The sequence below is a fragment of the Ambystoma mexicanum genome, chromosome 6q (genome assembly GCF_040938575.1).
Source record: "Ambystoma mexicanum isolate Mex_15411 chromosome 6q, UKY_AmexF1_1, whole genome shotgun sequence".
NCBI classification, from domain to species: Eukaryota; Metazoa; Chordata; class Amphibia; order Caudata; family Ambystomatidae; genus Ambystoma; species Ambystoma mexicanum.
In genome coordinates, this window is record NC_090937.1 from 964,989,326 (window position 1) to 965,013,906 (window position 24,581).

General features: G+C 50.5%; 1 protein-coding gene across 9 annotated transcripts in view; it reads left to right on the forward strand.

Annotated features, from left to right (window-relative positions):
• TENM3 (teneurin transmembrane protein 3) overlaps nucleotides 1-24,581 on the forward strand; it is a 1,347,981-nt gene that overhangs the window by 88,457 nt on the left and 1,234,943 nt on the right. The window lies entirely within an intron of this gene.

Sequence of the window (24,581 nt, forward strand, 5' to 3'; positions counted from 1 at the left end):
TTTGGTTTAAAATAAACACAGGGTGATTTATCGCTTTTTTTGGAAGTCAGACAGAAAAAATGGAATGCTTTGGGGAATTTTGGGTTTCAGACCCCACATACTGAAAGGCCTGTGTTGTGAAAGCTAGATAAAAAGGTTGGACTGGTTTAAGAACACAGACACCCTTCTTCCTTAAGAAATTGGGGTCAGCTGGACAACACGTATTACCCAATTTATTTATAGGCTATAGTTTTCAGCACATGCTAGGAAGTGAGCTTTGTTAATGTTGAATTTTTACAAAATTCACCCGTAGTGTTCTGCCTCCCACTATAAAGGGAAAGGATTCAAGGCAAGCAGACTCCCCCCACCTTTTGGTTTCCCAGGGCTGAGTTCTACTTACACAGCAAGCCTCTGTTTAAGGTTCAAGAAAGCCAGCTGCATCTCAAGATACTCTGGAACGATAGGGCAGGGGTCTGGTCACTCCACTTTCAAAGATGGCTCCCGCTCTCCACCATAGGACCCAGTCAGCTTTGAGACCTTCCTAGAAATAGACCGCTTCACCCAAATGCACTCCCAGCAATCTCCTCTGGTGTCTCCTTACAGCTGTCAGATGGGTAGTTTCAGCAGCCTTGATGGTGGTCTGTCTCTTCTCTCGTTCCTGTCTTTCTCCTTTTTTTGTGTCCTGTCCTAGTGCAGTCCACCTTATATAGCAGCAATGACACCACCAATTTTACAATCTTGGGGGAAGTACCCTGCAATAATCCCTGCCACTAGGATTGGACAGTTACGCTTATCTCTCTTCCCAAACCCAGCCTCCAATTCAGTATTGGTTTAGGGGTCTGGAGCAACACATGGCAATTCCTATTTGTAATCGCCCTTTCAACTTTTTGGCAAAAACTAGTTATGTATCACAACTTAATAATTTTACTAGCAACTGCCACACTAAACATATTTTCTGTTTCAGCTAATAATGGTGAATTAGATAAGCCAACCACCAAATCCGTATTATGTAGCACGGCCATGTGGCACCTTTCTGCGGTTTCAATAAAAAGCACAACAGTTATGAATATGTAAGTTATTAAGCATATCCTTAATTTCAATTTCCACCCACTCACCAACTCTCATATTTGGAACATGTTCAAATCAGCCAGAAAAACATCTTCGATAACCATTACATTTCCATGAGTCGCACGTGGATGAATTTTATATTTCCAAAATTTCCTGGAAATTACATAACAAATGGCACATACATGAAATCTATCCGCCTTATGATGGCTGAGAAAACAGCCTAAATGACAATAGTCCTTTAAAATCAATTGTGAATCCATCGGTCAGACGGTTTCCAGAGTTTTTTTTATCAGTCTCCTTTGTGCTGGAAGCTTGCTTTTTGAAGTGGGTGCCCCAATTATCACACATGATAGTCAAAGCTCTAAAAACATGTCCCTCTCCAGAATGCATTCTCGGAGAACAACCTCCAGACTACACACATTCAACTGATCTCAATATCACCACACCTAATGCTAGGATGTAGCTAGCATTGGCATCAGCTGCTCACATAAAGAGTGCACCCAAGCATCCTATGTTACCCTACTCTCGCAACTGACCAGGACTACCGTCCCTGAAGGCGTTCAACCACAAGCGCTTTGAGGTCATACCAATGATATAGACAGCGCTATATAAACATACATGCTCCAACCAAGTGGTAACTTTTCTTGAAGTGAATGCTTTCAGAACCAGCAGGTCTGGAGAACACTGAATTTTGACACCTTTATCAGGACATTTTATTGCGATGGTCATTAGATGGGGGGGATGTGACATCCAGGCTTGGAGTGTGAAATTTCTTTGTGAAGTTTTGCCCAAAGCCAGCAAAATGGTCTGCCTGGGGCTGACATTTTCCATGAAGACAAAGTGGCTTTTTCAGATGTCACTGGAGTTTTTTGTCGGTGAAACATAATATGTATTGCTTTCTGTCAATACGCACACCATGTTTTGTTTTCCTGATATTTTTCTAGGCGCAGTGATATATATTTTTTCACTTTTTAAGTACTTTTAATCCTGTTTTCCATGTCACAGGGATCTTTGATTCCTCCTTTTGTAAATTAAAATGCTGCTTATCCATTGGTAATGACAGGGAGGCCCCTTTTCACATGGCCCTTTAATTGTACTTGAAAAACAAAGTGCAGGCCGTTTTTGTCTGTGTTTAGAATCTTGCTATTCATGTGAAGGGGACTTCTGTTTGGGGCCTTTAAATGCACCTCACAACACAACATTTTTATTTGTATTTAAATGTAATCTCCCTCAGCATAAATTCAACAAAAGTACAATATGACTCGCACTAGCAAACTACGATACCCCTTGTCACTGCGATTTTATCAATTTACCAGCCCTTAGAATGTGCACTGAAAATGCTATGCTTTCTGAAAGCTGCCAAATGTCATTTCACTTTAAATATTGTGAAAAAGCGCTGTTGCATTTCACATAAAAATACCAGGATAGTCTAATGGGAATGGGCACCCCCTCCACGAGTGGAAATCACCTCCCCAATCCCTTCCACTTCAGGGAATTGGCAGGACAATGATTATAGGAGACTTTTCTAATGGCATTTGGGGATTCTTTATACTTACTTTAACTTTAAGGAAGCAATCATGGTCTGTGCTACTGAAATATTCATTTTAATCAGATTTCTGACACACTTGGATCTTTTCACATTTTCTGCTGTCAATTCAAAGTTGGGCAAGAGCCAATATTTGGTCCCTGAATGTATTTCTATCATTTAAATTGGTGCTGTTGATGAAATGTGGCAAACTGTGCGTTAATGTTGGGTGCTAGCTCTTTGCTAGTGGCAAGTACCGGCTTCCCACAGGTGCCCCCTTTTTGTGGTAGTTAGGTAAAAACAGTATCAATGAAGTGATGACTCTTGAGGCAATCTCCATGTCTATTAACTTATTTTACAATGCTTACAAACCTCACTGTCTTTGTGGGATTGGCACGATTTTAAGGTGTTGAAGTGGCCATTTGCCATCAAAAGAGGAAGGAGGTAAGGAAAACCCAGTCTTCTGTCCTCCTGGGTACAATTGACAACTGGTGCATGTCATGAATCCCAGTTGGAGAACACCGTCTTAATCTGGCAAAAGCACTATACATGCATGTAGCATGACAAAGCATTGTGTTGGCTCCATCTCTCTCTTGAACCCTACTTCACTCTCTTGTAAACCATCCTTCTCTCTCTGGTGGATCCTCCATCCCTCTTGTGTGTACTCTCCACCCTTCCAACTTTCATATACCCTCCTCTTTTCTCTCTCTTATGCGCCCTCCTTCCCTCTCCTGTGTGGCCTCTTTCCCTCTCCTGTGTGGCCTCTTTCCCTCTCCTGTGTGGCCTCTTTCCCTCTCCTGTGTGGCCTCTTTCCCTCTCCTGTGTGGCCTCCTTCTCTCTCCTGTGCAGCCTTCCTTCCCTCTCCTGTGCACCTTCCTTCCCTCTCCTGTGCACTCTCCTTCCCTCTCCTGTGCACCCTCCTTCCCACTCTCCTGTTCCATTCCTCTCTACTGTACTCCACTCTCCATCCCTTTCTCCTTTGCTCTACACCTTTCTCAAGTACCCTCTTTCCCTCTCTCAAGTACCCTCTTTCCCTCTCTTGTGTATTCTACTCTCCTCTCTTGTGCACCTGCCTTCCCTTTCTCGTGCGCCCACCTTCCCTCTCTTGTTCACCCTCCTTCCCACTCTCCTGTACCATCCCCCCTACTGAACTGTACTCTCCATCCCTTTCTCCTGTACTCTCTATCCCTTTCTCCTCTACTCTCCATCCCTTTCTCCCATACCCCTGTACTCTACACCTTCTCAAGTACTCTCCTCCTCTCTCTCATGCCTCTGCCTTCCCTTTGTCGTGCGCCCGCCTTCCCTTTGTCGTGCGCCCGCCTTCCCTTTGTCGTGCGCCCGCCTTCCCTTTGTCGTGCGCCCGCCTTCCCTTTGTCGTGCGCCCGCCTTCCCTTTGTCATGCACCCTCCTTCTCTCTTGGGCACCCTATTTCTTGCTTGTGCACCCTCCTTCCCTCTTATTTTATTTACACTCTTTCCCACTCTCCTGTACCACCCCTCTCTACTGTACCCGCATTCCCTCTTGTTTATTCTACTTCCCTTTCTCATGCACCCGCCTTCCCTTTCTCGTGCGCCAGCCTTCCCTTTCTTCTGCGCCTGCCTTCCTTTTCTCGTGTACCCTCCTTCCCTCTTGTGCACCCTCCTTCCCTCTCATGTGCATCTTTCTTCCCACTCTCCTGTACTTGCCACCCCTCCCTTTTGTACCATCCGCCCTACTGTACTGTCCATCCTTTTTTCCTGTACTCCATACCTTTCTCAAGTACCCTTCTTCCCTCTTCTGTATTCTTGTACCCCTTCCCCTCTCTCATGCATTCCCCTTCTCTCTCTTGTGTACCACCTTCCCTCAATGGAAAACACCCTCCTCTCTCGTGTATCCTCCGTCGCTCTCTTGTGTACACTTATACATCTTTTGTACCCTTCTTTCTCCAGCATGGGGTCTGGCATGGATTCACATGCTCATGAATATTCCCCGTCGTCAGGCTGGGAATCCTTGGTAAAGAAAAAACCAGTATCAGTTTCGTTTCTGATCTGTCTTTCGTAGTAGTAACCAATCACTGATCTCTGCGTCATACTGACCACAGCCAATGACTGCCCTCTACCTAAGCCCCGCCTCTGGCAGCTATCTTCAGATTTTTACCGCACGTTCAAGTGTTGGGATCCTCGTGCTATTGCTCTCGAGCGTTAGTGCTATTTTTCACGTTTTTTCCTCAAAAACTTCGATTTTTTGGTCAAAATAGCCTCAAGCTCCACCGTTTCTTCATCCGATCAACGGGGACGCGTGTCGGATTCGTCTACGCCCCTCAAGGGTGAAGATTTCGTCGAGCCACGCTTTTGGAGGACTCCAGAAGTTTCTCAGGCCCATCTCGGACATGGCCCAGGAGAAGGGAAGCTCGACGCCCGGAAAGCTGTTCAGGGTCTGCCCTGGATGCCAGCTTCAGAATGTCTTTAAGGAGGACGAACACTCCTTTTGTCTTTACTGCCTACATGAGGACAAGACGCACGTGGAGAAGGACTGTGCGTTTTGCGGAAATATGTCGGAGCGGACCATGAAGGACCGCCTTCAACGTCTCGCCAACTGGCTGGAAGGGAAGAGCCCGTCAGGTGAGAAGAAGAAATCCGAGCGGTCTTCTAAGACCTTTGAGGACGCCCCGGCGACGGGGGTCCAACACAAGGCCAAGCACCACGAGTCCGCTGGCACCGGGAGCGCCGAACGGTCGAGCTCTACGGGCGCCAGGCAGGGCGCATCCTCCCCGGCACCATCAGCCACGAGCCAACGCTCTGGTTCGGGTAAGAGGAAGGCCGAGCACCCGGCGAAGCTCCTGGAGAGGCCCCGGTCGAGCTCTAAGGCCACATCGGAGGGAGAGCGAGGCAGTAATCCTCCCCCCAAGGAGAAGGCGGTGAGCGCTCCTAAGGTGGTGAAAGCCTTAATCCATCCGGCCAAGGCCTTTATCGAGACAGTCGCGGCGGCCCTGGCTCAGCCTGTGGAGGCTACACCAGTGGTGGCGACCTCGGGGCTCAGAGTCTCCCTGCCACCGCGGAGGGAGTCCTCTTTTATGCCCATCGACAGGACCCCCGTGAAACCTCCGACGGAGAAGAAAAAGGGGGGGCAGGAGGTCGTCGTGGATTCGGCCTCAACCTCTGAGGAAGAGCTGATCGAAGTCTTAAGCCACGGCGTTGGCGTGGAAGAAGACCAGCCTGTCGGGAGGGACCCCGACGTAAGAGACGACGATAACGTCGAGGGTGCCGACGGGACCCCTGACCACCCGTCGGACTCCCCTCAACCAGTGCCGCAAGACAACTCGGCGGCCATTTTGTTGGCTATACAGTCCTTATGCTCAGAGATCAGGACGAGACTGCCGTTACCACCAGCGGAGGAACCGCTCCCGACAGGGGACCCGGAGCCAGGACCTTCTGGGAGCCCTCCCCCTAAGAGAAGAAGGATTCATCCTCCACCTCCTTTTCAGCCATCGCGCCCTGTTCAGCCCTCCTCCCCGTCCACGACTCGTGGGGATGATACGGGGACTGACACGGCCGCGACGGGTACAGATGACGAGGTTTACGATGAGGATCTGCCGTCGTCACCTCCCACCCGGGCTTTCCCGCCCGACGAGATTGGGTCGTTTCACTCCATGATCGCCAGGGCATCCAAGCTTTTCCAGCTCTGCCCGGAAGAGAAGAAGAAGGAAGGTTTCCTTTATCCACGGCGCGAAGCCAAGAGGAAGACGGTCCTCTCCGTACCTCTACTGGACGATATTTGGGATGAGGGCCTCACCCTCCTCAAGAACCCATCCATGACGCCGGCTAGAAGGGATCGGTACGAGAAGAAGTACCGGGTCCCGGACGCGGCCCCCTTGTGCCTTCGGGCACAGCCGACCCCGGACTCGGTCGTCTCCGCGGCGGCCAGGAAGAAAGCGGGGGGGGGGCGCGGCCTCTACGTCGACCTCCCTGCCGGACGGCGAGGGAAAGAAATTGGATATGATGGGACGCATGTTCATCTCGTCTGCAGCGACGACGATTAAGGCAGCCAACGCCTTGGCTATCATAGCCCGCTACGACAGGGAGTTGTGGTACAAACTGGCCTAGACCCCCTGCTGGACTTCCTACCAGACGACAAGAGGGCGGATGCCCTAGAGATCTTGCAGGAAGGAGAGGTGGCGTCGGACCACGCCATAACGATTGCGACGGACATCGCTGACACTGGATTTCGCCAGTTGGGCAACGGCGTGTGCCTTAGGCGGCGTGGATGGCTCAAGGCTACTGACCTCCGTCAGGACGTGCAGACCAGGGTCTTGGACATGCCGTTCGACGGAAACAACCTGTTTGGGAAAACAGTGGATGATTCTCTTCAAGCCATCAAGGCAGACACGGAGACGGCCCGGGCTCTTGGGGTTCTCCAGCAACGGCGGCCGCCCTTTCGGAGCGGCGGAGGCAAACAGGGTGCCTCCAAAGGTTCCGGCGGCAGATTTTCCACCTACCGTCAAGCGGCCCGTTCGTCATCGCAGGAAGCTTACAGGGGACGAGGCAAGTCAGGCGGGCCCCGCCGTCGTCGCCAAGGAGGTCAAGGCGGCAAAGCCTCGTCGAAGCAGGACTGAACCGGCCATGGGGTCGGGCCCCCACCGAAGCACCCCGGTGGGAGGTCGGCTGGCGAGCTTCGTCAGCGGGTGGGGGTCCATCTCCACCGACCGGTGGGTGCTGCACGCCCTAGCCCAGGGTCACGCGCTCGAGTTTCTAAAGAGGTGCCCGTACGTCCCCACTGTGGCCAGGAAAGAACATCACGTCCCTCAACTTCTCTTGGAGGTAAAGGCGATGCTCAAGAAGGGCGCCATCGAGCTCGTCCCAAAGAGGCTTCGGGGCTCTGGAGTTTACTCAAGATACTTCCTCGTGAAGAAGAAGACGGGAGGATGGCGTCCCATCCTGGACCTACGACGACTGAACAAATTCATCAAGGCACGGAAGTTCCGGATGGTCACCCTCCAACACGTCCTGGGTCAGCTGGAGGAGGGCGATTTCCTGTCGTTGTTGGATTTGGAGGATGCCTACTTCCATATTCCCATCCTAAAGGGACACCGAAAGTTTCTCAGGTTTGTGGCCCAAGGGCGTCACTATCAGTTCAGAGCCCTTCCCTTCGGACTGAGGTCAGCACCCAGGGTGTTCACCAAGTGCCTCGCACCAGTGGCGGCGCAGCTGCGGCGAGAGGGGATCCACGTCTACCCCTACCTGGACGACTGGCTCTTCCGAGCAAAGTCGAAGGAGCTCGCCGTGGAACACACGGCAAGGACCGTCCAACTTCTCACGGACCTGGGATTCTCCATAAACTACGCCAAGTCCCACCTGGTGCCCGCGCAAGACGCACTGTTTCTGGGAGCGAAGCTCTACACAGTGTCGCTTCTGGCCTCTCCGTCGGAGGAAAGGACGAGGGCAATTTTGGGCAAGGTGCAGCGGATGCTGGTTGCGGACGCAGCCAGAGTGAAGTCCATCAAGTCCCTCCTCGGAATGATGTCTTCTTGCATTTACCTCATCCCCCTGTGCAGGCTCCGGATGCGCCCGTTGCAGGAGTTCCTGGACGCGCGCTGGATCCAGACGACGGGCAGCTTCGAGGAGAGGATCACACTCGACGAGAGTTTCCGACGAGCGATCCGGTGGTGGGGCACCCGCGCGCATCTGACGGCGGGCATGGACTTCCAGACCCCCGACCACCAGGAGACAGTGACCACGGATGCCTCCCTGGAAGGGTGGGGAGCGCACACCGAAAATCTGCACGCGAGAGGCCTTTGGCTCCCGACTGAGAAGTCCCTCCATATCAACGTCCTGGAGCTCCGTGCAGTGTTTTGGGCCCTCAGGTCCTTCCTTCCGTCCCTCAAGGGCAAGGTGGTGAGGATCTTCACCGACGACACCACCACCATGTTCTACATCAGGAAACAGGGCGGAACCAGGTCCCCAGCCCTGTCCAGGGAGGCGCAGGATCTGTGGCATTGGGCCGTCGCCCAAGGGATGTTTCTGGTGCCGTTTCATCTGGCAGGGATAAAAAACACCATCGCCGACTCACTCAGTAGGGAGCTGCGCTCGTGCAACGAGTAGGAACTACGACAGGATCTAGTGGACCGCCTCTTGCGACGGTGGGGCACACCCCAGATCAATCTGTTCGCGACGGCGACAAACTCCAAGTGCCGGAGGTTCGCCAGCAGGTTTCCCCAGCCGAAGAGCATGGGCGATGCTTTCTCGTTCCCCTGGGAGGGCCTGTTTCTATACGCGTTCACTCCATTGCCATTGCTGATCCGGCTCATCAATCAGCTCAAGAGGTCAGGGTGCAGGATGATCCTCGTCGCACCTGCGTGGCCGAGGCAGATATGGTTCCCGGACCTTCTGGACTTGTCAGCGTCCCCGTCAATCAAGCTGCCAGTGGACGCGGATCTTCTCTCCAGGGAAGGAGGCGCCATCCTCCATCACAACCCGACGTCGCTGAACTTGCAGGCCTGGCTCCTGCAGCGTTAGAGTTTGGAGGATACGACATACCGGCCGACTGCAGAGAGGTTCTTGCAAATGCCAGGGCGTCCTCAACTCTTAAATGCTACGGACACAAATGGAAGAGGTTCTCTGTCTGGTGCCACGCACAGAAGATTAACCCTCTACGGATTACGGCTCCCCAAGTACTGCCGTACCTACTGACGCTGGCCAAAGCTGGACTGGCGCACGCGTCCATCAAGATTCATCTTGCTGCGATCTCCCGATACACCAGAACCACGGGGCGGACGTCTTTGTGGTCTCATCGTCTGGTGAAAGAGTTCATGAAGGGACTGTTCAGATCGTTCCCGCCGGTGAAGGCTCCGGCCCCGGCGTGGGAGCTCAACGTGGTGCTGACCAAGCTCATGGGACCTCCGTTCGAGCCTCTGCACTCGGCTCCGTTGAAGTTCTTGTCGTGGAAAACAGCGTTTCTTGTGGCCATCACCTCCGCACGACGGGTGGGAGAGATCCAGGCCCCTTCCTGCAAGGCCCCGTACTTGACTTTTCACGACACGAAGGTAGTGCTCAGGACGCACCCCTCCTTCATGCCCAAGGTGCCGTCGGACTTCCACCTCAACGAACCCTTGGTGTTGCATGTTTTCTTCCCGTCGCCTTCGTCGCCGGCTGAAAGGACTTTGCACTCGCTGGATGTGGCTAGAGCGCTGAAGTTCTACGTGGATCGCACAAAGTGTTTTCGGAAGACGTCACAACTCTTTGTGAACTTTGGACCTGTCAATCAGGGGAAGGCTCTCTCGAAGACTTCCATTTCCAGATGGCTCTCCGGCTGTATCATGTACGGTCATCGGTTGGCAAACCGACCGCTGCCTGGCCGTCCGAGAGCCCATTCCACCAGAGCGATCGCAGCTACCACGGCGTTCCTATCTGGTGTGCCCTTGCTGGACATCTGCAGGGCTGCTACGTGGAGGTCGACGCACACCTTCACGAAATTCTACTGCGTCGATCGGGATTCCAGGGAGGAGTCCAGGGTCGGCCAAGCAGTGCTGCGCAACCTGTTCGCCTAAGGTGAGCCTGGTGAGGAGGTAAGATTTGCTTAATGATGATTTTTTTGTAATGCTTAACGTTGAGCCTTTGCCACCTCCCGTGGTTGTGCATGTGTGTACTGCTATGTATTCTTTATTCATGAGCATGTGAATCCATGCCAGACCCCATGCTGGAGAAGGAACAAGTTACTTACCTGTAACTGTTGTTCTCCAGCATGAGTCTGGCATGGATTCACATGCGAACCCTTCCGCCTACCCCTCTGCGGCTCTTCACTTGGTCATACTGCCACTTCACGTGCTACCAAATCTGAAGATGGCTGCCAGAGGCGGGGCTTAGGTAGAGGGCAGTCATTGGCTGTGGTCAGAATGAAGCAGAGATCAGTGATTGGTTACTACTACGAAAGACAGATCAGAAACGAAACTGATACTGGTTTTTTCTTTACCGAGGATTCCCAGCCTGACGACGGGGAATATTCATGAGCATGTGAATCCATGCCAGACCCATGCTGGAGAACAACAGTTACAGGTAAGTAACTTGTTCCTTCCCTCTAAACTATTTCCTCTCGTGTACAGTGGCGTTGCTAGGGGGGACTGAGGGGGTTAAAGCCCCGGGTCTTTTGATTGTAGCCCCGGATAGAAGCTCAGGGACTACAACCAAAAGGCTATAGCTAGCTCCGAATCCTGCCAGTGCTGACATTAGCTTAGCCCCTGATCTTTTGCAGACCTAGCAACACCCCTGCTCATGTACCCTCCTTTTCCCTTTCATTTATTTTCATATGTCTATCCCCCTCTTGCATTCCTTCCCTCTCTCCTATACCCTCTGTCCCCCTTCTCATATACCCTCCACCCATTTCTCATATACCCTCTGCCCCATTCACGTATACTCTCCATCCCTTTCTTGTATACTATCGGCTGTGACAAATCGCAGGATTCTATCACTTTGCAGTCCCAACACCACAAAGGTAATGGGAAGAGTTTAAGACCCAGGGAGGGTAGCAAGTATAACCAATACTATAATCTTACTCTTCCTAGTAAGACGTAAAGTAACCAGAACAGTGAGAATCATCATTACTGGGGCCGTCACACTCGTCCCAGTGAAAAGCCAAGCCATAAGAGGATTGATAATTCTGGGGAGAATAAGATTGTTCATAGCACTCAAGATGCAAGTTGGATGTTGAATAAAAGAGAGACTTTCAAGTTAATGTGATAAAGGCAGAGTGAAAGAAGCTCTAGGAAAAGAAACACCTTTTAAAGGGGATTTTGAAAAGCCGAGAGAAGAGAGGCCAAGAGAATGGGAAGCAACCCCCAAGGGAATTAAACAGACTGACACTAGTGATCGCCAAGGACTATCTTAAAGGGTCTGCATTGATCTAAACTTGCTGAGAGAATAGCCCCAGGAGAAGGGCGCCATTCTCCTGGACTTAGTTTTGTATTAGTGGTAGGGTCAGAGTAGCTAATATTTGGACGCAGGACAGACTATTACTTTTGAACTTCACAACTACCGACGAACACCCCAGTTAGTGTTGTTATGTAGGGAAACCCATAGTTTAGGGAAAGGGAGGCGGTTTTCATATTATTTAAATAAAACCAAATTAAGAATGAAAAAACTAGTCTATCTCCTCCTTCTGACCCTCCACATCGCCCGTCCTCTCGTATACCGTCCCACCACTCTTGCATACCTCCTTCTCTTGTTTTTTCTCCTCTCTTTCATGACCTCTCTTCTTTTCCCTTTTCGGGGCTTCGGATGGCCTTGGGGCAGCCGGAAGACTGTGGACAAGACATGCTAGTCCGTTTTCTTTTTTTGTAGTGCTTTGTAATTCCTTCTATCCAGTGCATCTTTGTAAGATGGCGGTTTATATGCACTTTCATTTAATGAGGAGCAGCATAGAACGATTCATCTCCACATGTCTTTGCTTGGAACTAGTGGAGTCCAGAGGTGCTTTGTTCAGTGGCTCTAGTGTCACTGGCATGTGTTCCGTGGCTGAACTACCCAGGAGTGTTTTTCACCTTTCTCCAGACAGCACGCGCGCTTGCATGTGTTGTGCTTGCAAGCCAGGGCTTCACAGCGCTGCAGTGTCATGTTGTCATTGTAGCGGTGCGTATGAATTCAGGAATGTAAGGCATCAATGGCATAAAAGAAAGGAAACAAATGCCCCTACATGCCAAATATCCAGGTCACACCAAGCAACCAGAGTGGAATGAATCCAAGTAGTAAATGCATACGGGGCCCAGATTACAGGAAATATTTGCAAGAGCCAATGCCTTTTTCTGTGTGCACAATTTCATTATTGTGATTGCCCATATGCAAAGTGTTTTTTTGTGCATGTTCAGAAATGCATTGTCGTGGACAGGATTTTTCTGTAAGCCTTCCTATATCTGCTTTTTTTCTTTTTGCGCCGGGGATTACCATATTCCATTTGGAAGCCTACTGATTTGGAACTAGCTTGTGATGTTGAGCATATAGTAAGCTATAGAATGCCAGCAAATGGGTATATGCATTCTGTCTCTGTGTTCGCATGCAAACAAGTTGCAGACCCTACTCTGTCCCTAGAATTTTACTGCGAAATCCCCATCCCTGCCAACTGCGTCCCCTCTATCTGGTGAACAGGGCCCCACTATCTGAGTGCAGTGCATAGGGCATCTCCAGCCTACACTGCTGAGCATGGATCTGCACTCCACACGCCCATGAGTGTGGATTGCCTTCTGCGGATAGTCTAATGTCAACGTTCCGGCCACGTCCACATTTCTAGTTCGTCTATCGGAAATGCGTTTTCCCTGTACTATTGTACGCACTAGAATAAATACAGGTTTTTTTGCAGCACGTTTGAGGTTGGGCATGAAAAGGCACAAAGAAAAGCATAAAGCGCGCCCTGGCTTGAGATGTAGTGTGTGTGTGCATGTACTTGCACTGAATGCACGTAACAGTCGCTTGAGCGTCTTCTACATACTCGCAGGTACTGCTTGAAGGATGTACAAGTTCTTAAAATGGAGAGGGTCCTCGTGGAAGGCCTCTGAATTGAAGCAAGACCACCCATGTAGCCGGGGTGTTGGTGGTATCATTCGATGTGGCTGCAGGCGAAACATTCCCGGTTACCTGGGCTTGCCGCGGCATCCCTGCCGCCCTGCTGCTTGGACGTTTTTGGCTGGAGGAGTGGGGCCGTGGCCATCCTGGGAGATCTGGAGGTGCTCTTGAACACACAGGGAGAGTTTTGGCCCAAATGAAAGCTGCACAGATCCTGGTTTACCACTGCGTTTAGTTGTCAACTGCTCTTGGCGTACGCTTTGCACTTGTGCCCAACCCCTTTGTTTAGTTTTGAGGTGCATTCATTTGAACCGGGGTGTCCGGTAGTTTGTAGTAGCTCTTATACAATGTTTGTTTTATGAACTGTTTAATGTACCCTCAGGGATCCCAACTCTTCCTTGGGTTCCTGGTTGCAAAGCGGTGATTGGTGAAAGTCTTTCCTGGCGCTCACCAGCTCGATGTGTCCCGAGGGGTGTGGGATGAATTATTACACAATTTAGCTGTACAAGGGTTTCTTGGGGGGGGGGTGGGGAGGCTCGAAAGGGAACGTGGCAATCATGAGTAATTGGCATATGAATACAATCCGTTTTGAAACTGCATGAGGCTATTTTTTGTGTGTGAAATTGACTTCATTTGGATCACTAACCAAACCTTGTGCCTTCTGAAACAAGTGTGATTTGGTGTTTAATAAAGGCAGCCGAATTTCCTTTCCAATATTTACTCTTAGCTTGCTTGGTCTGCTTTCATTGGCAGAATGCATGTGTGCCCGCTACACCGAACGCCCAGCCCCGTCCATCTTAGGTTAGTGATGACCTCCAGACTCCACCTCGGCCCCTCCATGGCGGAATGGAAACATGCTCTGGAATGTGCCAGCTGACTGGTACTTCACACAGTGCTCTCAAATTATATCTGTAGCAAACACTCTTTGCATGACACAGTACCAAACTAATACATAAGATAGCAGCACTGACTTCACCTGCCCGCCTCCACTTTTCCTTATTAATGGCCACTTTACATCTGGAAATCTGGACCATCCCAGCAAGAGAGGAGAAGAGTGGGTTGTTTTCTGGTGCCTATTTACCTCTCTAAAGCGACCCAGTTTCTATAACACTTTGTGCCTGGTCTTGGAAACTGGAACTTTTGGGTGGAAGGCTGCTCTGCCTTACATCGCCTCCCTCGGATCCTACTGGCCGTCGAAAAGGAAACTAGGCATGGCTGTATTTTTGCAACAGAATAGAAGACTCGCCCTTGATTTGGGGGGAAGGAGGGCATTAAGATCGACAGGTGGACTGACTACCAACAATCATCATAATTCCGACAAAAATAATGTATCTGGCTGGCAGGTCAGATGTTCAAACCCTTCCCTTGCCAGCCAGTGCACATGAGTCTTGCCTAAGGAGTTGCTCCCCTGGAAAGCCTGTATGTACTCTGTTCCCTGTCCTCCTCCTGTGGGGCTTTTTAAATGGTTGTTCCCGCTGGCGTTTAGCGCCTTGCGAAAAAAATCCCACAAAAAACAAAAAAAGGAACGATTTCCCATTAATCGTCTACATACCACAGAACCGGTCCTAAACCTTTATTTCGGGACCACAGTCGCAGAAGTTGTGGCATTGCACATGTTTTAACTGGTTAACACCCACTTTATAGAATTCATGTTTTTAATCAGAAGCTTGAAAAAGCATGGCTAGCGATCATGTCAGCTCTCGTGCCAAGCCGTATAGAAATCGCCGACCAGTGCCCCCTCCAACCCCTTACCCCTGATCCACTGTGGCACTCGGCGCACGCGATTGGCATGCAAGCGTGGAGCATTTAAAGGTGATATCCGCGCCTGGGGTTTTGACATGTTATTACACGCGCGTTAACATCGCCATTTTATTTGCACCCACAGTGACACCTGTTGACGGAAACTGGAGCTCGATCGACGCTTTACGTTCTTTTACTTAGTATCAGTCCGCGATTTCTCAGTTGGCGATTACACCCAGTACCAAATGAAAATTCTTGAGTGTTTATTCGAGCTGTCGCAGTTTCAGCGCGGGAAAGCGAATACCACGCGAGCTGCAGGTCGGTGACCGTGCTTCCACGCTCCATTCCCCACAACTAAAAATCCATTGACCCGTCACCATAGTGTATAGTCTGGTTTTTGTCTGCAATGCGTTGGAAGGAACTTCCGTTCCATACCTCCTCGAATGCCAGCCGCACTTCCACGCGGCGCTTACCCTCCGCGGATGCCATTTTTGCGATGTAAATGCCGGTGCGTGGGGAGCACGTCGGCACGCCTAGCCATGCGTGGCGCGTTCATTAAACCATTTGTTAAATAATGTATTCCGATTGACTTGCTTCTCCATCGCCCATTATGTGTTCAAGTAAATGAAAGCTGGGAAGCCTTTGTCGGAGTTATTGTACTCAAACTGACATCTAATTCCCCCAGACAATGAGTACAAGTCTGCAAGCCTCGCTAATTCTTCCCAGTCTTTACATGTATCGATTCCTTCGTAGAGCTGCTTCATTCAATCTATTACAAACATTGGCCGTTAAAAGTGTGAAGTTTACCACATTTGACCTACGGCTGAGTGCAAACCAAAACAAAGGCTTCCCGCCTGGGCTCAGTGCGTTCCAGGGGCGGTGCTGTGTGTCGGTGGAGCGCAGTGTGCACGAATATCAAGCAAGAGGAGACCCAATCTGTTGTCTTGCTCGGTGCCGGCTCAAGGTGTGCTCGGGCTGCGTCCGCACAAGGGCGTCCCGGCCAGGCACAGCAAATAAAGGGCACATTGCCTCCAGTTTACATGACACTGAGCTGGAAGATCCAGCTCGGTCTGGCCCAATGCCTATTAAAGAATCGCGTCGCGCCAGTCGCGGCCTTTAAACACACCTTACAAGAACAGCAGGGGGCTCCGTTCTGCTGTTTGGCTGAACAAGTATCAGCCGAACAACAGAACGGATTGTTCTGCATGTGTTGTGGGTTGGCGCGATATAACCAAGAAACCTGAGCTTCGTCGACTCCCACCTACCCCCCTAATGTGTGTGTGTGACAGGTTACGAATGGGGTTATCTGTCCCCACCAGAGCTGTCAGAATGTTGGGGAGTGTTGCATGTCACCCCTGTAGGGGGACATGGTTTCTTCCAGTGTGTGTGTGTGTGTGGTCACATGGTCCTCCATGTGACCAAGTCAATAAAAGGTCCGAGCTGCTTCCGGCTCGGCAGTCGGAGTGATCTTGACTCCAGCGTCGTGTTTCAAGCACCATGCTGGTGCATTGAGGACGGTGCCCCTGCCGGGCAACGCTGTCCGGACAGTGCCCCTGCGGGAGAACGCCGTCCGGACGGTGCCCCTGCCGTGCAATGCCGTCCCTGTGTGGTTCCCCTGCCATGTGAACCCTGCTAGGGTGGTGACCCCGGCCTGGGTGCCCCCAGAGCCGGGTCCGCTGTGCACCTGGTGTCCCTGGCCACGTGTCACGCTCCAGTGGTCCGGAGCGGGTGGGGTTACCCCCGCCCATGAGTCCGCGGCGTGATAGCCGCATCTGTGTGTGTGTCCAGTCGGGTGCCCGCCGACATGAGTATGGGGGCTGCCCGGTGACCCGGAGCACCCCCCCCAACAGGGAGGTTGGGGGGTGCACCAAAAAATCTTGTACCGGGAGCTGGCAGAGCTGGGCTAGCACTGGTGTTACTGTTTGACCAGTGTGTGAACACAAGCTGCATTTTCACAGGCAGCACTGAACTGGCCACACTAGCAGCAGGGAATGGACCAAGCCTGCCAGCAAGCTGAAGTCGTAGACTTTGCAACTCCTTTCTCACCATCCAGCCCCACAAGGCAACAACAGATATTCAGTAGATACTCTGTTATCAAAGAGCTGGGTGAGCCGGGTGGGGGCTCAGGCCGGCCTGGGTCAAATCGCCACTTCAAGCTCGACTGGTTTCGAGCCAGCAGCGTATGCCAAAAACACTGACCCATAGTAGGACCACCCAGTGATGGCTTCAAACTGGAATTAGCTTGCTCCTTTGTACATAGACTGGGGAATAATTTAAATCTGGGATTTTCTACCTTGGACAAATGTATCAATGGAGCACTTTATTTTTTTTAAAATGAACACTAACAAGAGACTTTCCTGAAGATTGATACTGTTATCCGAGATGCATTGGACGATCACCCATTGTTTGTGCCTTCCCTTCAAGGATTATGTTTATTTGAGTGTACTTCGCAATACACATGAGTAGATTGTGATGAGGTGCCCGCCACAACTAATCACTCTGACTCCGATGGTAAGTCCCCAAGGCTCTTTATATCAGAACCTAAAACAGAATGTCTGTACGATATTATAAAGGTCTTCTGGGTCTATCCGGCTTTTGGGGAAGTTGGCATTTCGGCTGTCTCTCGCTCTCTACTTCTGACGGTTAACCCCCTTCCTAGCCCAGGCATCCCTAAAGGATGTTAACACTACCGCCAGGTGACCCCAACTGTATGTTGTTCTTCCTGGGAATACTGGTGTTTTTGCTAATGCAGGGGCTACCTGACTCCCTAGGGGTCTTCTAGTCTTTCCCTTACTTATCCCGCTTTGTAGTCTTAGGGAGTTAGGGAAGGTGCCTTCTTTCACTGAGCGTCACTCTTCTGTCTCTTACGGCCGTTCTCTCCTGACCCTCTCCTACTCTGGGATCAACAGATGTTCTCTTACCACAGTACTACTGTCCCTCGACTCACTCCGTCTTTCCACTTCTTTTTTTTTTAAATTTGCTTTTATTGGTTTTAAGGCAACAAAAAGAAAAAAGAGAAAAAAAAAAAAAAAAAAAAACAGATGAAACATTTCACTTTTTACAGCACTATTAGCGTATGGTTACATTAAAGAAACAGCATTAGAATTTTTCATTCAGTAGACCGCTGCTATATTCAAGTACGTTCCTTGGTTGTAACAGAGAAAATAACATATCCCGTACCCTCCCACCCCCTCCCCCCAGTGGGACGTGCATCTTTGCGACATCTCTTTTCTCCATCAGTATAACCATAGTGGATAGAGTTTTACCCACTTATCCTGTGGTTCACTCTGGTTCTAGGGTCAACACCGTTTCTCAATGAAGGCCATTGGGTTTTTGTTTTAACTCAGGGTCCGGTATCATTATCTGATTTGGAGTCCGTCGTCTCAGAAAGATGTTTACTTCGGAATTCCGACCATAGGGTTTCGCATTGTGGCGCTTTGTTATGTAGTGAAGCAGTGATCATCTCCATCGTATAGATGTTGGTGGACAGGCTGATCCATTCTTTCTTACTTGGGACTGTTCTGGATTTCCATTTTATTACAAGCAGCGCTCGGGCTGCGAGGAGTAACTGTGGGGCAAGACCTCTGAGTCTGGTCCATCCATCCTCGTCCCTCTCCAGTCCGAAGAGAATCAGACGTGGGTCCGCATCTCTTTGTATGCCATCTATGTCTTTGATCCATGTCAGGACTTCTTCCCAAAATATCTTTATGTGTGGGCAGCTCCACCACATGTGCCAGTAGTCGGCTGTCTCTCCACATTCCCGCCAGCATTTTGGGCTCAGTGTCTGGAACATCCGGGACAACTTGAGTGGGTCGTATTGCCAGCGGTGTAAGAGTTTAATGGCATGTGCTTTGTATTGGCTAGAAAGGGATGTTTTGGATGCTGCTTTGCACATCAATTCCCATTGTTCAGGGTCTATCTCCTCTCCCAGGTCTCTTCCCCATCGGCTTCTGAGATTTTCCGTGGATCCGTTGCCTGCTTCGATGAGTTCCCTGTACATCAAGGATATCAGACCCTTTAGTTCAGACTTGGAGTCCAGGATTCGTTCGAACGGGGTGAGTTCTCTCTGGAGCTTTTCCTTCCACGCAGGTTTCGTAAGGACTCCTTTTATCTGGATGTATTGGAAAGTGGATAGTGGGCCTATTCCTAGGACTTCAGTTAGGTCCGGAAGAGATATGAAGGTGTCCTTTTTCAGAAGTTGCCCTACTCTTTCGAGGCCCGCCTCATACCAGGATTGGTATCTACCTACGTCGGGTATTTGGTCGTTCATACCAGACCATAAATGGCTCAGTGGAGACGGCCAGGTGGTAATCTTGTTCATTGCTTTGCCTGGTTGCCAGATTGTCCATATAGTACTCCGTATTGGATGGCCCTTGATTTTCCGCTGGATTCTCTTACGGGGGGTCCATAACCATTCTGACACTGTGGCTGGGGAGAAATAGTGGTTGTCCATGTGGATCCACTGGAGGTGGTTGTGGTCACGCAAGTGTGAGATAAGGACACGTAATTGTGAGGCTTTGTAGTATCCTCGCAGGTCGGGAAGACCTACTCCTCCTCTGTCCTTTGGGAGCGTCAAGGTGTCATACCCGATTCTCGCCTTCTTCCCCTGCCAGAGGAATCTCAGCATGAGCCTTTTGGCCTCTGCGAAGAACTCATCTGGTAATTCGATAGGTAACATCTGGAAAGGGTACAGGAATCGGGGAAGACATACCATTTTAATGGCATTAATCCGCCCTAACCACGAGATTGTGAGCTTGTCCCATCTTTGCAGATCAGCCGAAAAACTACGGAGGAGGGGGGGGGGGGGAGTTTGCTTTATATAAATCCGTCAAGTTTTTAGTGATCTGGATGCCTAAGTATTTAAGTACTGAATGTTCAAGTCTGAGGCCAAGGGGAGAATACCTAGTTTCGTTTTCTTCTTGTGTACCTTGCAAAGGGAACAATATTGATTTAGACTTATTTACTTTAAACCCAGAGAGTTGGCCATATTCTTCTAATAGTTGGAGAGCATGCGGGACGGATATAGAGGGATTAGTAATGTGTAAGAGTATGTCGTCAGCATAGAGTGCAATCTTATATTCCCTGGTCCCCAATCGCATGCCTTCTATTCTGGAGCTGGCTCGTATATTTTGGGCTAGCGGTTCCAGGGAGAGCGCGAAGAGAATCGCAGAGAGGGGACATCCCTGTCTAGTACCTCGTCCTAGTCCAAACCACCTGGAGTATTCCCCGTTGACCGAAATAGACGCTTTGGGGGATGCATATACAGCTTGTATACCCTTCCTAAATCTCGGCCCTATTCCCACTTTGCTAAGGACCGCCCACAAAAATCCCCACTCCACTCTATCAAAGGCCTTTTCCGCATCTATCGACAATAGGGCAGGGTTACCTGGTAGCTCTGGTGATGAGTGGATGAGATGGAGAGTTTTGCGCATGGTATCCGCTCCTTGCCTACCCATTATAAATCCGACTTGATCATTGTGTGTATAAGGTGGGGGATTAGTACCTCTAGCCGAGCAGCTAGTACCCTAGTATAGATTTTGACATCTAAATTAAGTAAAGAAATTGGGCGGCATGAGCTACAGTGTTTGGGGTTCCTTCCTTCTTTCGGGATAACCGTTATGAGGGCCTTCGTGAAGGAGTCGGGGGCTGTCCCTGTTTCTAGTATCTCATTGAAGAGCTCGGTCAGGAATGGTGTAAGTTGAGCGCTGAAGGTTTTATAAAACCCTGCAGTATACCCGTCCTCACCAGGAGATTTGCCTACGGTGAGTCTCTTGATTGCTTCCTGAACCTCGGGTTCAGATATCGGGGATTCCAACAGATCAGCTTCAGAGTGCGAAATTTTGGGCATATCTACCAGGGAGAGATAGTGATCTGTGTCTAGTTGGCCTGGGGTCACTTCTGAGGTGTACAATTGCTCATAGAAGCTAGCGAAGCTCTCCGGTATGGTGACGGGGGTAGGAGGGGTCTCGGGGTTTTCTTCAATTATCTCTTTCACTTTTCGTTCCGCTCTTTGCTTTCTTAATCTGGCTGCCAGTAGTGCGTCAGCTTTGTCCCCTTTCTCATAGAATTTTTGTTTGAGAAATCGAAGTTTGCGTACGATTTGTTCGTGTTCCAATAATCTCAGTTCTTCCCTTTTACGTTGCGCTATTTTAATATTGTCACAATCTGCTCCTAGGTGTCCCCTATTCTCGCTTTCCAGTTTGCATATTTCAGACCTAAGCCTATGCTCGATGATCTTCCTTTCCCTTTTCTTGGTAGATCCTTCACGTATTAGGATACCTCTCCAAGTGGCCTTACCCGCCTCCCATACTGTTTGCTTGGGGACTTCCCCATTGTTATTTAGTTTAAGGTATTCCTCGATTTCAGTCGCCATTTCAGTTTTAAATACTGCATCTTTCCACAGGCTTTCGTTGCAGCGCCACTTTCCTCCTGGAACAGGCAAGTCTGCCCATCTTATGTCTGACAGGACCATATCATGGTCTGACCACGTTATCGGGATGATTTCCGATGATATCGTGGATTCCAGAAGGTCATTGGTGAGGATACAAATAGTCGATCCGGGTAAAAGTTTTGTGCGGATTAGAATAAAATGTGTAACCTCTATCATGCGGGTGTTTAGTTCTCCATACGTCTTGCAGATCATATATCTCCATTATGTCAGGGAGTCCCGTGTAATCACTTCCCGGTTGGTTTCTTGTCTCAGGGTTACCTGGTTCCCAGTCTTTGGTCGGGTCTGCCCACAGATTAAAGTCTCCTCCGAGAACAACCTGGCCCGATGCTTCTAACATTATTTTGGGTATTGTCTTCTCTAGAAACTTGGATTGTCCCGTGTTGGGAGAGTATACTACTGCCACTGTTACTCTGACCTTTGCGATTGCCCCGGATATCAGGAGGGCACGCCCACTCACATCAGACCAACTCTTTTCCACTTCAAAATTAATTCCATTTTTGACCAAAATTCCGACTCCTCCCTTCCTGAGTGGGCCAGAGCCCCAGAATTCCTTTCCCCCTTTTTTCCCTAATATCCCCCTCTCTTCTCCCTTAGCGAACTTTGTCTCTTGTAGAAGGAGGACGTCAATTTGAGATCTACGGAATTCCCTTGCCACCAGTGATCTCTTGGTTGGTGAATTGAGGCCTTTCACATTAAGTGTTCCTATCCTAAGGGACTCCCTGTCCTTCTGCTCTTCAACCGGTGCCATTTTCAAAGTATGTCAATCGTGAATTTGTGACCCGCATTGAGTAGATGTATCTTAGATAAAGACTCATGGATTCTTGAGCCATCTTTGGTGTTGCCGCTGGCGCATCATATTCTGTTCGTTTATTGTCCGCCCAACCCCCCCTCCCCCAAACTCTCCCAACTTGACGGCGTTCGTGCAGACCCAAGTAGGAACGTGGATCCGGCATCGAACCACCCCTGGGGACCGTTACTTCACGTCCCCAAGATCACATTAACATCATAGTCTTGACTGAGCCCCCGATCACCCCCCTTCTCTGTTTACATGACCCAAATCTCTTCAGAGCCCATAGATCCTTAAGTAGTTCGGGTCATGAACATGTGTATTAAAATGTATGCCATCTTACCAGTATTGTGATTCATCAGTTCTCACCCCCTGGAGGGGTGTTACCTCTACGGTATTTTCTTGAACCCTTGACTCGTTTCCTTCTGGGCCCCTGTATGCGCCATCTTCTTTCCTCTCGACGCTGGTCCTCTCGACCGTCTTCTTCCATGTTTGGACCAAGGAGATCTGAGGTACACGCCTTGATCTCCCCTTCCGAACTCAACTTGGTTTTGTTCCCATTATAGTCAAAGGATAGGGAGAAGGGGTATCCCCATCTGTATCTTATATTCTTTTCCTTCAGATGTTTGGTGAGGGGGCCGCACATGCGTCGGAGTGCCAAGGTCATAGTGGATAGGTCTTGATATATCATGACTTGGGATCCTTGGAATGTGATTGAGTCACTGCTTCTTGCTTTCTCTAGGATCCTCATCTTGTCCTGGAAGCGGTGAAATCGAGCTAGGACTGATCTAGGTCCGCCTGGAGGGCCGCCAGCTCTGTGTATTCTTTCTGTCTTTGGTTCAACAACCTCTTCGTCGGCAAGTAAGAGCTTGATGATGTCATGGAGGGCATTCCTCAGATCACTCTCCGTTTCCCCCTGTCGTTCCGGAATACCGAAGATTCTCAGGTTGTTCCGTCTCTCCCGATTTTCCAAGTCGTCGAGCTTAAGTTTGAAGCTCTCTTCACGTTGCTCCAATTCAGTCATCCGCTGGTCCAATTGTGCCTCCAGGGTATCTATTGATGCTTGATTATTCTCAACTCCGTCCAACCTTTCCTCCATGGTGTCCAGTCGTTGGGTGATTTTATCAATTTTGGAGCCAATACTGGCCCCCATATTTTTGATTTCTCCCAGGAGAGCAGCGATGTCTCCCTTGGTAGCCGCGGACTCACTCACTGAGGGGCTCTGATTCGCCATCGTGGAGTCCAGGTTCTCGGTAGAGGTCGGGACGTAGGAGAATGTAGCCAGTTTGTCCTTTATGTCCATTGGTTCTCTCGAGGTACTGTGGTGTTGCTTGGGGTATTTGGGTTATCAGATTGCAGAGGAGGCACACGCCCCTGAATCGGGGGCCCAACCCTCTGTACTTCAGTAGCAGTGGTCTTGGCTGGCTCGTTGGGGGTTGAGAGATCCTGGTGCGGCTGTGGTTATGCTCAAAGTGTGGTAGATTCACTAGCGCCTGAAGTGCTCTTTAGACAGCAGGGGAGCCGTCTTTTTATGCGATGTGGGGGGGTGTGCCTGCAGGTTGAATGCAGGTGGCGTTGTTGCGGGCGATGGCGGATGAGTGTGCCTCAGGCGAAGCTTGTCGGAGATTTTTTCAGCTTAGGATTAGAATGTCTGCTGGCGATTGCTTGGAGTTGTGCATTGCTGCAAGTAGCCTGGGTTCCAGGGATGAGTGAATGTATCGTTGTTTCTTTTCAGCGCATAATGTGGTTGTCGGTTCGGAGTGATTATTTCCTCAGTTGAGGCCTCTCCCCTCGATCGTAGGCTTTGTCCCCCTGGTGGCGAGTCCGAACTCACCGTCGGTGCTTGGCCTCCTGTGACTCAATACAGTCCAATGGATGTGTGCAGGACCGGGTATGATACGGAAGGGCTTGGAGACGCTCTGCTCATTGATCGTGTACAGGCGGACGGGTCCTCGTCCACTGCGCACCTCCAGGACAGTAGCCGCGGTGGGACACAGTTTATCACCCGCCCCGGGTCTCTTCTTCTGTACGGGGACCGTATCACACAGTGTCCGCCCCGTTCTTTCTTTCAAGCTGCGGTAGGGCAAGCCGTCTGTCGGGGGTGCCGGGGGTTTATCCTGTGAGGCTGTCTCTCAGGTTTGTTGTGGCAGGTTTCACCCTACGTGTCCGGTTTCGTTGGGGCTTGGCGGGCTATTCCGGCTCTCCGCGGCGTTGAGGGGCCAGGTTCACAGCAGCGCCACCTCGCACCGCGTATCACCCACCTTCAGGTCGGTCCTGTCTCCGGCTCCCCTACTGACAGCGCTGATCGTTCGTGGTGGAGGGTCGCCCGTTCACTGCGGGCAGTCCCCCCCTCTTCAGGGCTCTCAGCTGCGGGGCCTGCTCCAGCTTCTCTGCTGTTCGCCGCTCGTTGTTGCCTGAAGGCCCGCCAGTCGTCCTAGTGCTCGTATGTTGGCTCGGCTTCACGGAGCGATTTCTGGGCGAGTCTTCCACCGTTTTTGCTCCGGATTC